Source organism: Leptonychotes weddellii, chromosome 7 (genome assembly GCF_054177405.1).
Source record: "Leptonychotes weddellii isolate Sample4059 chromosome 7, ASM5417740v2, whole genome shotgun sequence".
Taxonomy (NCBI): domain Eukaryota; kingdom Metazoa; phylum Chordata; class Mammalia; order Carnivora; family Phocidae; genus Leptonychotes; species Leptonychotes weddellii.
In genome coordinates this window covers 102,706,787-102,717,692 of record NC_138375.1, presented here as the reverse complement: position 1 = coordinate 102,717,692, position 10,906 = coordinate 102,706,787, and the positions used below count along the sequence as shown (strand labels likewise).

The window sequence follows — 10,906 nt, the reverse complement described above, 5'->3', positions numbered from 1 at the left end:
CCTGCTTCTTCCTCTCCTTCTGCCTGCAACTCTGCCTACTTGTGCTCTCGCTCTCTCTCTGTCAAATAAATAAAATCTTAAAAAAAAAAACAACAAAACACTGGCAGACTCCACTTCCTGTCCCTTTTGGATGCTGGCCCTTGAAACCCATTCATTATGCCCCAAGAAAGTTGAAGTAGCTTATGAAAAACGCCTACATAGAAAGGAATTGTGTCGCCCTGGTTTCATCCTTGGCTGAGTTCTCAGTATCAATCAGCAACTAACCCGTGATGAGGATGAGCTATATGGGAAGTGGATCTTCCAGCCTCCAGCTGAGCTAGCTGCTTCACTTGACACTACATGGAGCAGAGACGGGCATCCCTGCTGAACCCCATTCAAACTGCAGATCTGTGAGCTAAATAAATTATTGTTGTTTAAAACCAGGTGTTGGCATTTTTTTTTATGAGGTGACAGATAACTGATACACTTCTTGGGTTCTCCTGGGAGAAAGGTGGACTTGATTTAGGACTTGGGAGTTCCAGCATTTTTACCCATGGGAGGTCAACAAAGGATAGAGGTTAAGCACATAGATCCTGGAGTTAGATTATCTTGGTTAATATTCCCAGTTCCACCGCCTACCAGTTGTGTAAACTGTAGGCAAGCCACTTATACTTGCTATTCCTCAGTTTCCTGTCCATAAAACAGAACAATAATATAATGATATCCCTATGACACTGTCATCAAGGTTAAATGAATACTTAGAAGAATATTTGACACATAGTAGGCTTCTATACCATCATTTCCAGAGCAGGAGCATCTTCATCTTTTTAAATTATCCCTCACCTGTGATTTTGCTCTCTCTAGAGCAGCCGGGCTTGAGAAAATCCTCTTACTTTTTACACGTTTAGTAACGACCTCTCTTTTAGGATCCCACTATCAGTCTGCCTCTTTACATTCTACAAGATAATGTTTTACTTTATTTATAATCAGAAAAAGTGAAAAAAAAAATCAGTAGCACAAAGAAATGAAGCTCATGCTGAAAAGCCACAGATTGGATTTGAAGCTGTCCGGTAGGCATATCATCTCATGCATCCCATTCTGTAACATATACTAATTTTGTATTACTCTGTTAATTATAAACATTATAGATGAGCTCTAAGTTATGGGGATGCAAGTATCATGCTATGTCAGCACTTACCTGTACTTTTTTTTTTTTTTTTTAAGATTTTATTTATTTATTCATTAGAGACAGAGAGAGAGAGAGGCAGAGGGAGAAGCAGGCTCCCAAGGAGCAGGGAGCCCGATGCGGGACTCGATCCCAGGACCCTGAGATCATGACCTGAGCCGAAGGCAGACGCTTAGCCATCTGAGCCACCGAGGCACCCTTACCTGTACTTTTAACATCTCTCAAAGTTAAAAAAAGAAAAAAACAGATATTTTTGTTCAAAATCTGGAAAATACAAAAGAGCAAAACAATCACCCATAATTTAACAACCTGGAAGTAATTACTCTGAAAATGTCAGTACCCATTTCTTAGTGAAGGGAAAATGAACCAATCTTCCAGAGATTTTATAAAGGTTAAGGAGGTGGCATCTGAAAGCAGAGGAAGCACTGTTCTTGAGAACAAGTGTTATCAGGTCCTTCAAAATAAGCTGAGGGGCATAAAAGGGTACTTGACACAAAGGCAGAAAGGTAACATTTTAAGACAATCAACATTACAACACAATGGTTATAATTTAAGCAACTCTTTTAATTTCATATGAACATGTTTCAGAACTTTGCTATTCTAATTAGCAGAACCATTCACTTATAAAATATCCACTCTTGTAAAACAATTTTACTTGTCCTTGGGTCTGCAGGTAGCAGAATGCTTTTTGTAAATTTATTTCTTCACCCAGCTTATAAGTCATAACATTATCTCTACAGGAATTTCTGCCAGTTTGTTTATTTCCACTGACCCAAGTGGACCTCTTGGGTGATTAAAATTATCCTTCTGGCTCTTTCTACAGAGAGCCAATGGCATGAGATTTCACCTGAAGGAAGGGGGTCTCAAACGCTGGTTTGAGGCTGCCGGAAGTTATGCCCCTGAGGCAGGAACCCCACAAAGGCAGACCATCCCTTCCAGCTCCGCCCCATGTTTGCTCACAGCAACTGTCATAATGCAGGATAGAGTCAATTTGTGGTTTTCTGGCTTTAAAATATGACACCATTTTCCCTTTCCCCAAACTGCATCCCCTAGAGGCTAGACTCAACTGGATTGGGGTTCCCCTGCTCAGCAGTAAAAATTCTTTCAGTCAGCACTCCATCTTGGGTCTCTGTTATTTTTCCTCCTTTAATGAAGCGCCAGGTTGCAGGCTGATACAGAAAGCTGTTTTGGCAAGTCAGAGAAGCATCTGAGTTTTTCAGGACAGTGATGCATTGGTTAGAAGGTCTGAAGAAAGGAGCAAGGCACCAGTGCTTAGGGAAATGGGAGAAACTGGTCCCAGGAAAGTACAAAAATCCATGAGAACTGAAATTGGATGCTTGTAAACTTGCAATAGGGCCAATCAGCATGCTTCTACAGGAGAGTCCCTGAGTATAGAGACATAATCCTCTGAAAACAAAATCCATATAAAGGAATGGTAGAGAACACTCATTTATAGTGATGAGTGCGTAAGGGACTTGGGGAGTATTAGAGCATCCAAAATTCAATCAAGATTTCTCTTTAGTTTATGCCCACCCAGGGACACACACACACACACACACACACACAAAGATTTCCTTTTATTAAGTAATCAGATTTAGTGATTTCCTCAATTCCTTAGCATTTCTAAAAGAAAAATACTGTAAAGAGATTTGTTTAGTCCACAAATTCCCCTTCAGTGAGGAAAGAGGGGAGGGTGGGATAGGGAAGAACTGAGAAGGCCTGAGGGAGAAGTGGGGATGACTTCTTCATGGAACTGCTCAGTTCCTGAACACTGAATGCCAGGCTCGTCCCCTGAGGCTGACCTGGGAATCTGGGAGGGTGTGTTTGTTTGTTACAAAGACAGCACTTAGGAAACCCAAATTTTGTCAACTTCTTTTCTTTTCTTTTTTTTTTTAAGATTTTATTTATTTATTTGAGAGAGAGAGAGAGGATGAGGGGGGAAGCACCGAGGGAAAAGGAGAAGCAGGCTCCCCGCTGAGCAGGGAGCCCAATGCGGGGCTCGATCCCAGGACCCTGAGACCCTGCTCTGACCTGAGCCGAAGGCAGACGCTTAACCGACTGAGCCACCCAGGTGCCTTGGTCTAATTTCCTTTTCCAAAGATTGACGCTAGCCCTTTCCTATGTGACTAAAATGTACATTGAATACAACTGAGTAAACTGAAAGAAAATTGTACTTCCTTTCACGGAAACTCTTTACCAAGAAACATTCAGAACTTTAAGAAATAATACCACTAATGACATGTCAGCTAAAATTACTTAAGTCAATATAATGCACTTGGTTTAGACTGCATCTGGAGCTTTTGCAGTCAATGCTTCCACATGTGGGACTGTTAACAGATAAACTTGAGGCACAGTAAAAATTCTAAGATTGTTATTTGACCTAAAATTGATTGGAATTGGGCAGCATCCAATCAAGCAGAGAGAAGACATTCCAAGGAGCTGTAGAAAATGAAGACTTGTACAGGCAGAATGTAGCAGGAACAAGGAAGTTACACTAGACAATAAAGGGGGGTGGTTATTGCAAGGTTACAAGCCCTTAGGGGATGGCAGGGGTGTATCAGGCAGATTACCTAACTAGTGCTGATCAGGCGACTCCCAATTGACTGGTTTAAGATTCCATTTCTGGGAGGGTCAAATGTAATCAAGTTAAGTCTCTGGTGAGGTGGGACTTAGGATATCATCTGGGACCTGTTTCTTGTTTTTTGTTGTTGTTGTTCCTGTTGTTTTTGTTTTCTTGCACAAATGCATGAGTACAACATACGAATATCCCATTATGCATTTCAGTGAAACCCTGAACTAAGCATTTATACATTGAAGTGTGTTTTATTCTTACTTCCAGTTTATTACAGTAAAGGGGGCAACACAAAATATTTGTGATTAACAAAAGGAGAAGGATGTAGGTATGTGGAGCTGAGATCCAGTGGTCTCGTGTAAGAGCTTTTCATTTTGGAATCAACAGACCCCTCTCAGAATATGATGGACACCAGGAAACCTCCCAGCCATGCATAAGCATAAACATTTGCATAAGCACCCTGTGCAAATAGAGTCACTCTTAGGGGAATATTTGGAAGGTGAAGTAATAGAGGAGGGTGTGTTTAATAGTTTAATAAATAAACTAGACTTGGTAGGGTGCAAACAGAAAGCAACTTTACTCCTGCTCAGGTTTCTGCATTTAAACCCTCTCTCTACAATGGTTCTTGTCTTTCTCAGGACAAAATCTCAGGCATATTCCATACTATTTTCACCATCACTTTCGGATCATCTATATTCCAGGCTCTCACCAATTTATGTTTTGCCTTCCCTCAAACTTTAATCTTTTCAGGTTTTAAAGCTTTGGTGGGGGTAGGAGTGTGGTCAGTGTTTTTCCTACTATTTCCCTGCCCTGAATTTCATTGCCTCCTCTTGTTGCACTGAGATAGGCGATGGGGAGAGGAAACAAGGACGAGGAGCAGACAGCTCTCACACAGTTGTAATCTGGTACTGGTGCCCTCTAGATTGGACATATTCCAAATGCTGATTCTCTCCCACAGAGTGCTTTTCCAGACACTTGGTAAACCCTTCCCACTTTGAGAATTTCTAACCTTAAAAACTGTATTTGTGGACTCCTACTGGCTCCTCTAGCTGGCCACCTGTGAGCCTTCCTTAGCTCCTGGTTTTGACAGAGTCTCTCCTTCACCAAACTCTGGCCAGGCTCCTCTGAGCATCTGAGCCTGGAGAAAGTAGGGTTCAACCTTGGTCTATAAAGACTTGAACAAACACTGACAGTTGCTAACATTCCAAAGCTACATCCTTAGGATGATGATAGGTCTCCTCTCCCCTCAGCCCCCTTGCTTAAAGCACCTGCCTGAGAAAACTCAATGCCACCAGAAGCATTTGCCCCTGTGGAAAGGTAGAACTCTAACTTTGATAAGGGCCAGTTAAGGAACTCAGATGTGTTTCACACAGACAAGCCTTTTGTGAGTTTTCATTTCCCTGATTCTATGGAGTCCCTGCTCTCCCCATCTCTATTCCTTTATCCTCCCTTTAAAATGCCCAGTCCCGGGCGCCTGGGTGGCTCAGTTGGTTAAGCGACTGCCTTCGGCTCAGGTCATGATCCTGGAGTCCCTGGATCGAGTCCCACATCGGGCTCCCTGCTCGGCAGGGAGTCTGCTTCTCCCTCTGACTCCCCCCCCTTGTGTTCTCTCTCATTCTCTCTCTCTCAAATAAATAAATAAAATCTTAAAAAAAAAAATGCCCAGTCCCTTCTGTACAAACTGAGGTTGAGTTCAGTTCACACTGGACTCTTTCCCTATTGCGATAGTATATTACTGATTAAAATTTGTCCTTACCACTTTAAGCAGAGTCTGGCTTTGTCTATCTTTGATAGTTTCCAGTAACCCACCTCTCTGCTGGAGTCACCACATCTTTCAAGTGGTCTCATTGGGTAAGACCAGCCTCCTTCACTGAGTCCATATCTGGCTCATGGATAACTTACGCATCCTCTATCCCACCAAACTTTGGATGCAGCCCTTTCCCCACAGAGTCTCCTTGCTTAGCTCTGTTGTCAGAAAAGCAGGTCATCACAGTCTTGAGACTTTTCAGGCCTGAGTCAGGTGTCCTATGTCTTCCAATCTTCCCTCTTCATTGCCTTAAGGATAGACTAAGCACCCTCCTCCCTTTGCCCATTGCCCAGGGTGTTTGGGGAGCCTGGAGAACATCATTACAATAATAAAGTGGGTGTTTGATACTCATTTCCTCTCCTTCCTAGAATCAAATTTTGACTCTTACAAATATAGATGGACTCATAGGTATCTTACTCTTTGTTGCATCCTCAGCATTCACCCGGTGCCTAGGTCAGAGTAGACTTTGTATCTAATTGTTTAATGGACGACCAACTATGCCATTGGAAAGTACACTTCATGTAAGTTAAAGGAAAGAACAACAAAGAAAATACTGAGTAAGGTTATTTTCCTGTTTTAGTTTTCTTTCTTAACCAATTTTACTTTCTCACTACAATTCTGCTTTTCTCTCACTCTTTGAGTCACCAGCTTTTTTCCCTGCAAAGTGATTTCCTTCCTTCACTGCCTATCCATTTTGCACTTCTAGAAGTTTGGGTAAACTCATCCTTTGCAGTAGAAAAAAAAAAGCCTCACTCTAAGGAGACTGCCCAGAGTCTTTCTCAGATTCCCTTTTCATTCTGCTGAAGTGAAAAGAGCATCTGCCCTGGATGATAGAGGAAAACTGGATAGGATAACTTGTTTCCTTTTCAATTTATTTTCCACAAAAGGGATCCTGCTTTAAAGGAAAACTTATTTACAGATAGAATAAGTGGATTTGATTCTTCTTTGGGCTAGTCATAGTGTTGATACAAAAGAAGAGAAAAACACCAGAATTGTTACACTTACCCCATTGGTTGTTTCAGATGGCCAGTTTCTTTAGCAGAAACAGAGTCTTTCGCAAATGACTTTGAATATCATGCCTGAAAGAAAACATTGCATAGTATCAGTCACCTTACAGGACAAAGACTCTGAATTCATAGGTATTCCTTAGACTAAAATGGACAGAAACCCAATACAAACTAGTAAAGCAATAAATGAAATTTATTTGCTTACATTACTGTGAAGTCCAGAGAGGATCACTGCTTTGGGGAGGACTAGATCCAAGGATTAAAAGGATGTTGTTAAGGCTCTGACTATGTTTGTCTCTGAGAACTACCTGGTAGACAGGATGGACATTCCAGATTTTTTTTACTGGAAATTTCAGATTTACACTCTCTCAGTTTTAGTAACCCCAATAGAAAGAGAATGGCTTCCTGACAGCATCTGTAGAAAACTCTCAGAGATTTTGTTGTAATTAGTTTGAGTCAGGTGCCCTGAATCAATACTATGGCCATGGAGATAGTATTCTAATTAGGCAGGTCTAGGACACATGTCCACACCTGGAACTGAGTTCAGGGGTGAGGGGATGTCACTCCCGCTCATACTACACGAAATGGGTTCCCTCAAAAAACTGGCATTCTGTTATCAGAAGAAGAAGAAAAGAATTGCTTGCCAGACATTTCCCTTGCTGATATGTGGGTGTATATAAGTATATATAAATGTATATATATTTGTTTTGTTTTTTACAAAAGATCTCCTCTTTAAACTCCCTCCAAGCGTGAGGATTTAAAAGATGGCAATTTCTTACACTTCTCTGTTATCCACTCCAATATTTAATAAATTTCTTCCTTTCAGAAACCATCTCATTTCTAATGAAAATCATTCATGTTTTAACTTATAAGCACATTTACTTTTGTCATAATCTTGATAGAGAAGTCAAACAGCAGTGACAAAGTTTGCTTTAATAACTTTATAGCTTGGAAAAAGAGAAAATTAGGAAGAAAAAGAAAAGAAAATCAAGAAGGAAAAGCACAAATAAAATAGATGCAAAGTAACTCCAAGAGTAAAGAAACATGGTTCTAAGATAATCAGTAGCCTTAGTTATCACTGGAGTGAGTGCTGGAGATGACTGAGGTTAACACTGGGAATACAGCTTATTATGGAAATTTTGCCAAGTTTTATTTCTTGCCCAGTTGAGTTTGTGGTTTGAGATTTGTACCCACCACATATCCCAAACTGAACTCATGATGTCCATCTTCCACCTAACCTATTTCTCTGCCTTGGTCTCCTAACTCCGGGAATGCCACCAGCATCAACCCACATGACTAAATTAGAAACCACATTTAATCATTGACTTTTTTCTTGCCTTATCTTCACAAACATTTAAACATAACAATCTCTGTCTCCACTCTTGAATCGGTTCACATCTTTCCCTGCCCATTCACTTACTCACGCATTCCTCATGAAATCTAGAGTCCGGGGGTGAGGCATATATCCAATGAATAACCACGTGAATAACTGTTTAATTTATAACTATGTTCAGTGCTATAAGGGACAGTACAGAGGGAGCAGGGTGTCAGAGAAGGCTGCCTAAGGAAGTGACATTCAGGCTGAGACTTCAAAGCTTATAAGAACTGGTGGCAGAAAGTGGGAGACGACATGTGTTCCAGCCAGAAAGACCAGTCTGTATGATGACCCTTCACACGATTGTATGTGTTAGAAGGAAAATGGACGGGGATTACGATGTGTAGGAGAAACTGAAATCTTTCATTTGGATTACTGCAATAGCCTCTTAGCTTCTTTCTCTTCCTGGAGTTTCATTTTCCTAATGTTGTTTTCAGAGGATCATAAGCAGGCTCTTTGTAAAGTGTGAATCCAATCATGACTTTCTTCTTTAAAATACATTAGTTTCTTCTTACCCAGAGGGGATATGTTCCAACAACCCCAGTGGGTGCTTGAAACCACGGATAGTACCAAACTCTATATATATTGTTTTTTTCCTATACATCCATACCCCCGATAAAGTTTAATTTTCTTTAAGTTTAACTTATAAATTAGTCACAGTAGGAAATTAACAACAATAACTCGTAATAAAACAGAGCAATTATAATAATATAGTTAGTCCTTGAACAACGTGGGGATTAGGGTTGCTGAATGTGCAGTCAAAAATCCGGATATAACTTTTTGACTCCTCCCAAATTTAACTGTTGACCAGAACCTTACCTACCGAGAACATAAACAGCCGATTAACATGTATTTTGTATATGTGTTACATAACATATTCCTACAATAAAGTAAGCTAGAGAAGAGAAAATGTTAAGAAAATCATAAGGAAGAGAAAATACATTTACAGTGCTGTATTTACCAAAAACACCCCACACACAAGTGGACCTGCACAGGTCAAATCCGTGTTGTTCAAGGGTCAACTGTATACTATAATAAAAGTTACGTGAAACTGGTCTCTCTCTCAAAATACCCTATTGTACTGTGTTCACCCTTCTTGTGGTGACATGAGATGATAAAATGTCTCTGTGATGAGATGAAGTGAGCTGAATGACGAAGGCATTGTGATGTGAGGCTACTACTGACCTTCGGACGATACAGAGGATCATCTACTTCCGGATCCTGGTTTACTGTGGGTAACTGCAACCTTGGAGAGGTGCCTGGGTGGCACGGTCAGTTAAGCAACTGACTCTTGATTTTGGCTCAGGTCATGCTCTCATTGGTCTTGAGATCAAGCCCCATGTTGGGATTAACTAGGAGTCAGCTTGGGATTCTATATTCTCCCTCTGCCCCTTCCCCTGCTTGATCTCTCTCTCTCAAAATGAATAAATAAATCTTAAAAAAAAAAAAAAAAAAAGATGGGCGCCTGGGTGGCTCAGTCATTAAGCCTCTGCCTTCGGCTTAGGTCATGGTCCCAGGGTCCTGGGATTGAGCCCCACATCGGGCTCTCTGCTTGGAGGGAAGCTTGCTTCTCCCTCTGGCCCTCCCCCTGCTTGTGTCCCTTTCTCGCTGTGTCTCTCTCTGTCAAATAAATAAATAAAATCTTAAAAAAAAAAAAGAGAGAAAGCTTGGAAAGCAGAACTGCAGATAAAGGGGGACAACCTGTAAAAGTCAATTACACCTCCAGGGTTCATTGTATTCCATTTCTACAGATGATAAAGGATACAGCATACTGAAATAGACAACAAATCTTTTTAAAATATTGTAAAATGTGTTTTTCACCTTATCCACAACAGTTTACATGCTTATAGTCCGGCTGCAGGTTTAAAATTATAAAACCTGTGTAAGAAGAGCCTGTGTTTTGGAAGTCACATATAGAGAGAGAACATTTAAACATTTTTGCCGATAATTTGGGAACTTTAAAATGTGTTTCACATTTGTGTTCATGCTAATGGTGTTCCTCCATACTTCTTAGTACAGAGGGAGGGGCAGAGAAGTGGACATGCCAATTAGGGAAACTGGGCCATCCATAACTGAAGCCTGGAGGAGTATTTGTCAACCTATGTATCTGTTTTGTTTAAAGAGGTAAGTGGTCAATTTTCCAGTGTTAGTCCTAAATGAAATTTATTTTTTTTAAAGATTTATTTATTTGAGAGCGAGAGAGCGTGAGCCTGTGAGCATGAGCGGGGGTGGGGGGGCGGAGGGAGAGGAGAGAGAAACTCTCAGACTCCCCGCTTAGTGGGGAGCCCGACATGGGGCTGGATCTTGGGAGATCATGACCTGAGATGAAACTAAGAGTCCTACACCCAACACCCATGTGCCCAAATCCTATATGAAATTTAAAAACTGATCAAAAGGAGAAAATTTTGATAAATTTAAATTTATAATCATAAACTGAGGAAGCCTTAATATAATCAGGCACCTTTTCTACTGGAAAGGAGGTTAGAAAAGAAGCTCAAAAATAGTAATCATCCTTATTATGTTCAAGTAAAGAGATAATAGGACTAGTATAAAATGTTTTAAATTAAGAAATCAAATCTTATGTTAATCTTTAAAACGGAACACAGGCAAAATGAAGACTTTTTAAAATATGGGGAATTTTAGAACATACAAAATAATAAATGGATGTAAAACTGTATATACACTATGACACAAAGATATAACATGCAAAGAACAAATGCTTGATAGAAATACATTAATATTTAAGGCTCCTTATTTCTGGGTGGTGGATTATAGGTGATTTTAATTTATTTATACTCTTCTGTGTCTGCCAAGCTTTCTAGAATATATACTATTTTTATACTTAAAAACCTGAAATGAACACCAAATTTATTGATCCAATTTATCATCACGTCATCATAATTGATGAGATCATTTCAAAATTAAAATTATACTCTATTATTTTTCATTTGTTATATAACTTAATTAAAAACTTTATTTC

General features: G+C 40.1%; 1 long non-coding RNA gene across 1 annotated transcript in view; it reads right to left on the bottom strand.

Moving 5' to 3' along the window:
* Positions 1-1,383: 1,383 nt before the first annotated feature.
* Positions 1,384-10,906, bottom strand: part of LOC145722720 (uncharacterized) — a 15,689-nt gene continuing 6,166 nt past the window's right edge. Inside the window, exons 2-3 of the long non-coding RNA XR_014147194.1 lie at positions 6,550-6,623; positions 1,384-1,429 (exon numbers count right to left, since the gene is read on the bottom strand). This is a non-coding gene — a long non-coding RNA (uncharacterized LOC145722720). The remainder of the gene's footprint in view (positions 1,430-6,549; positions 6,624-10,906) is intronic.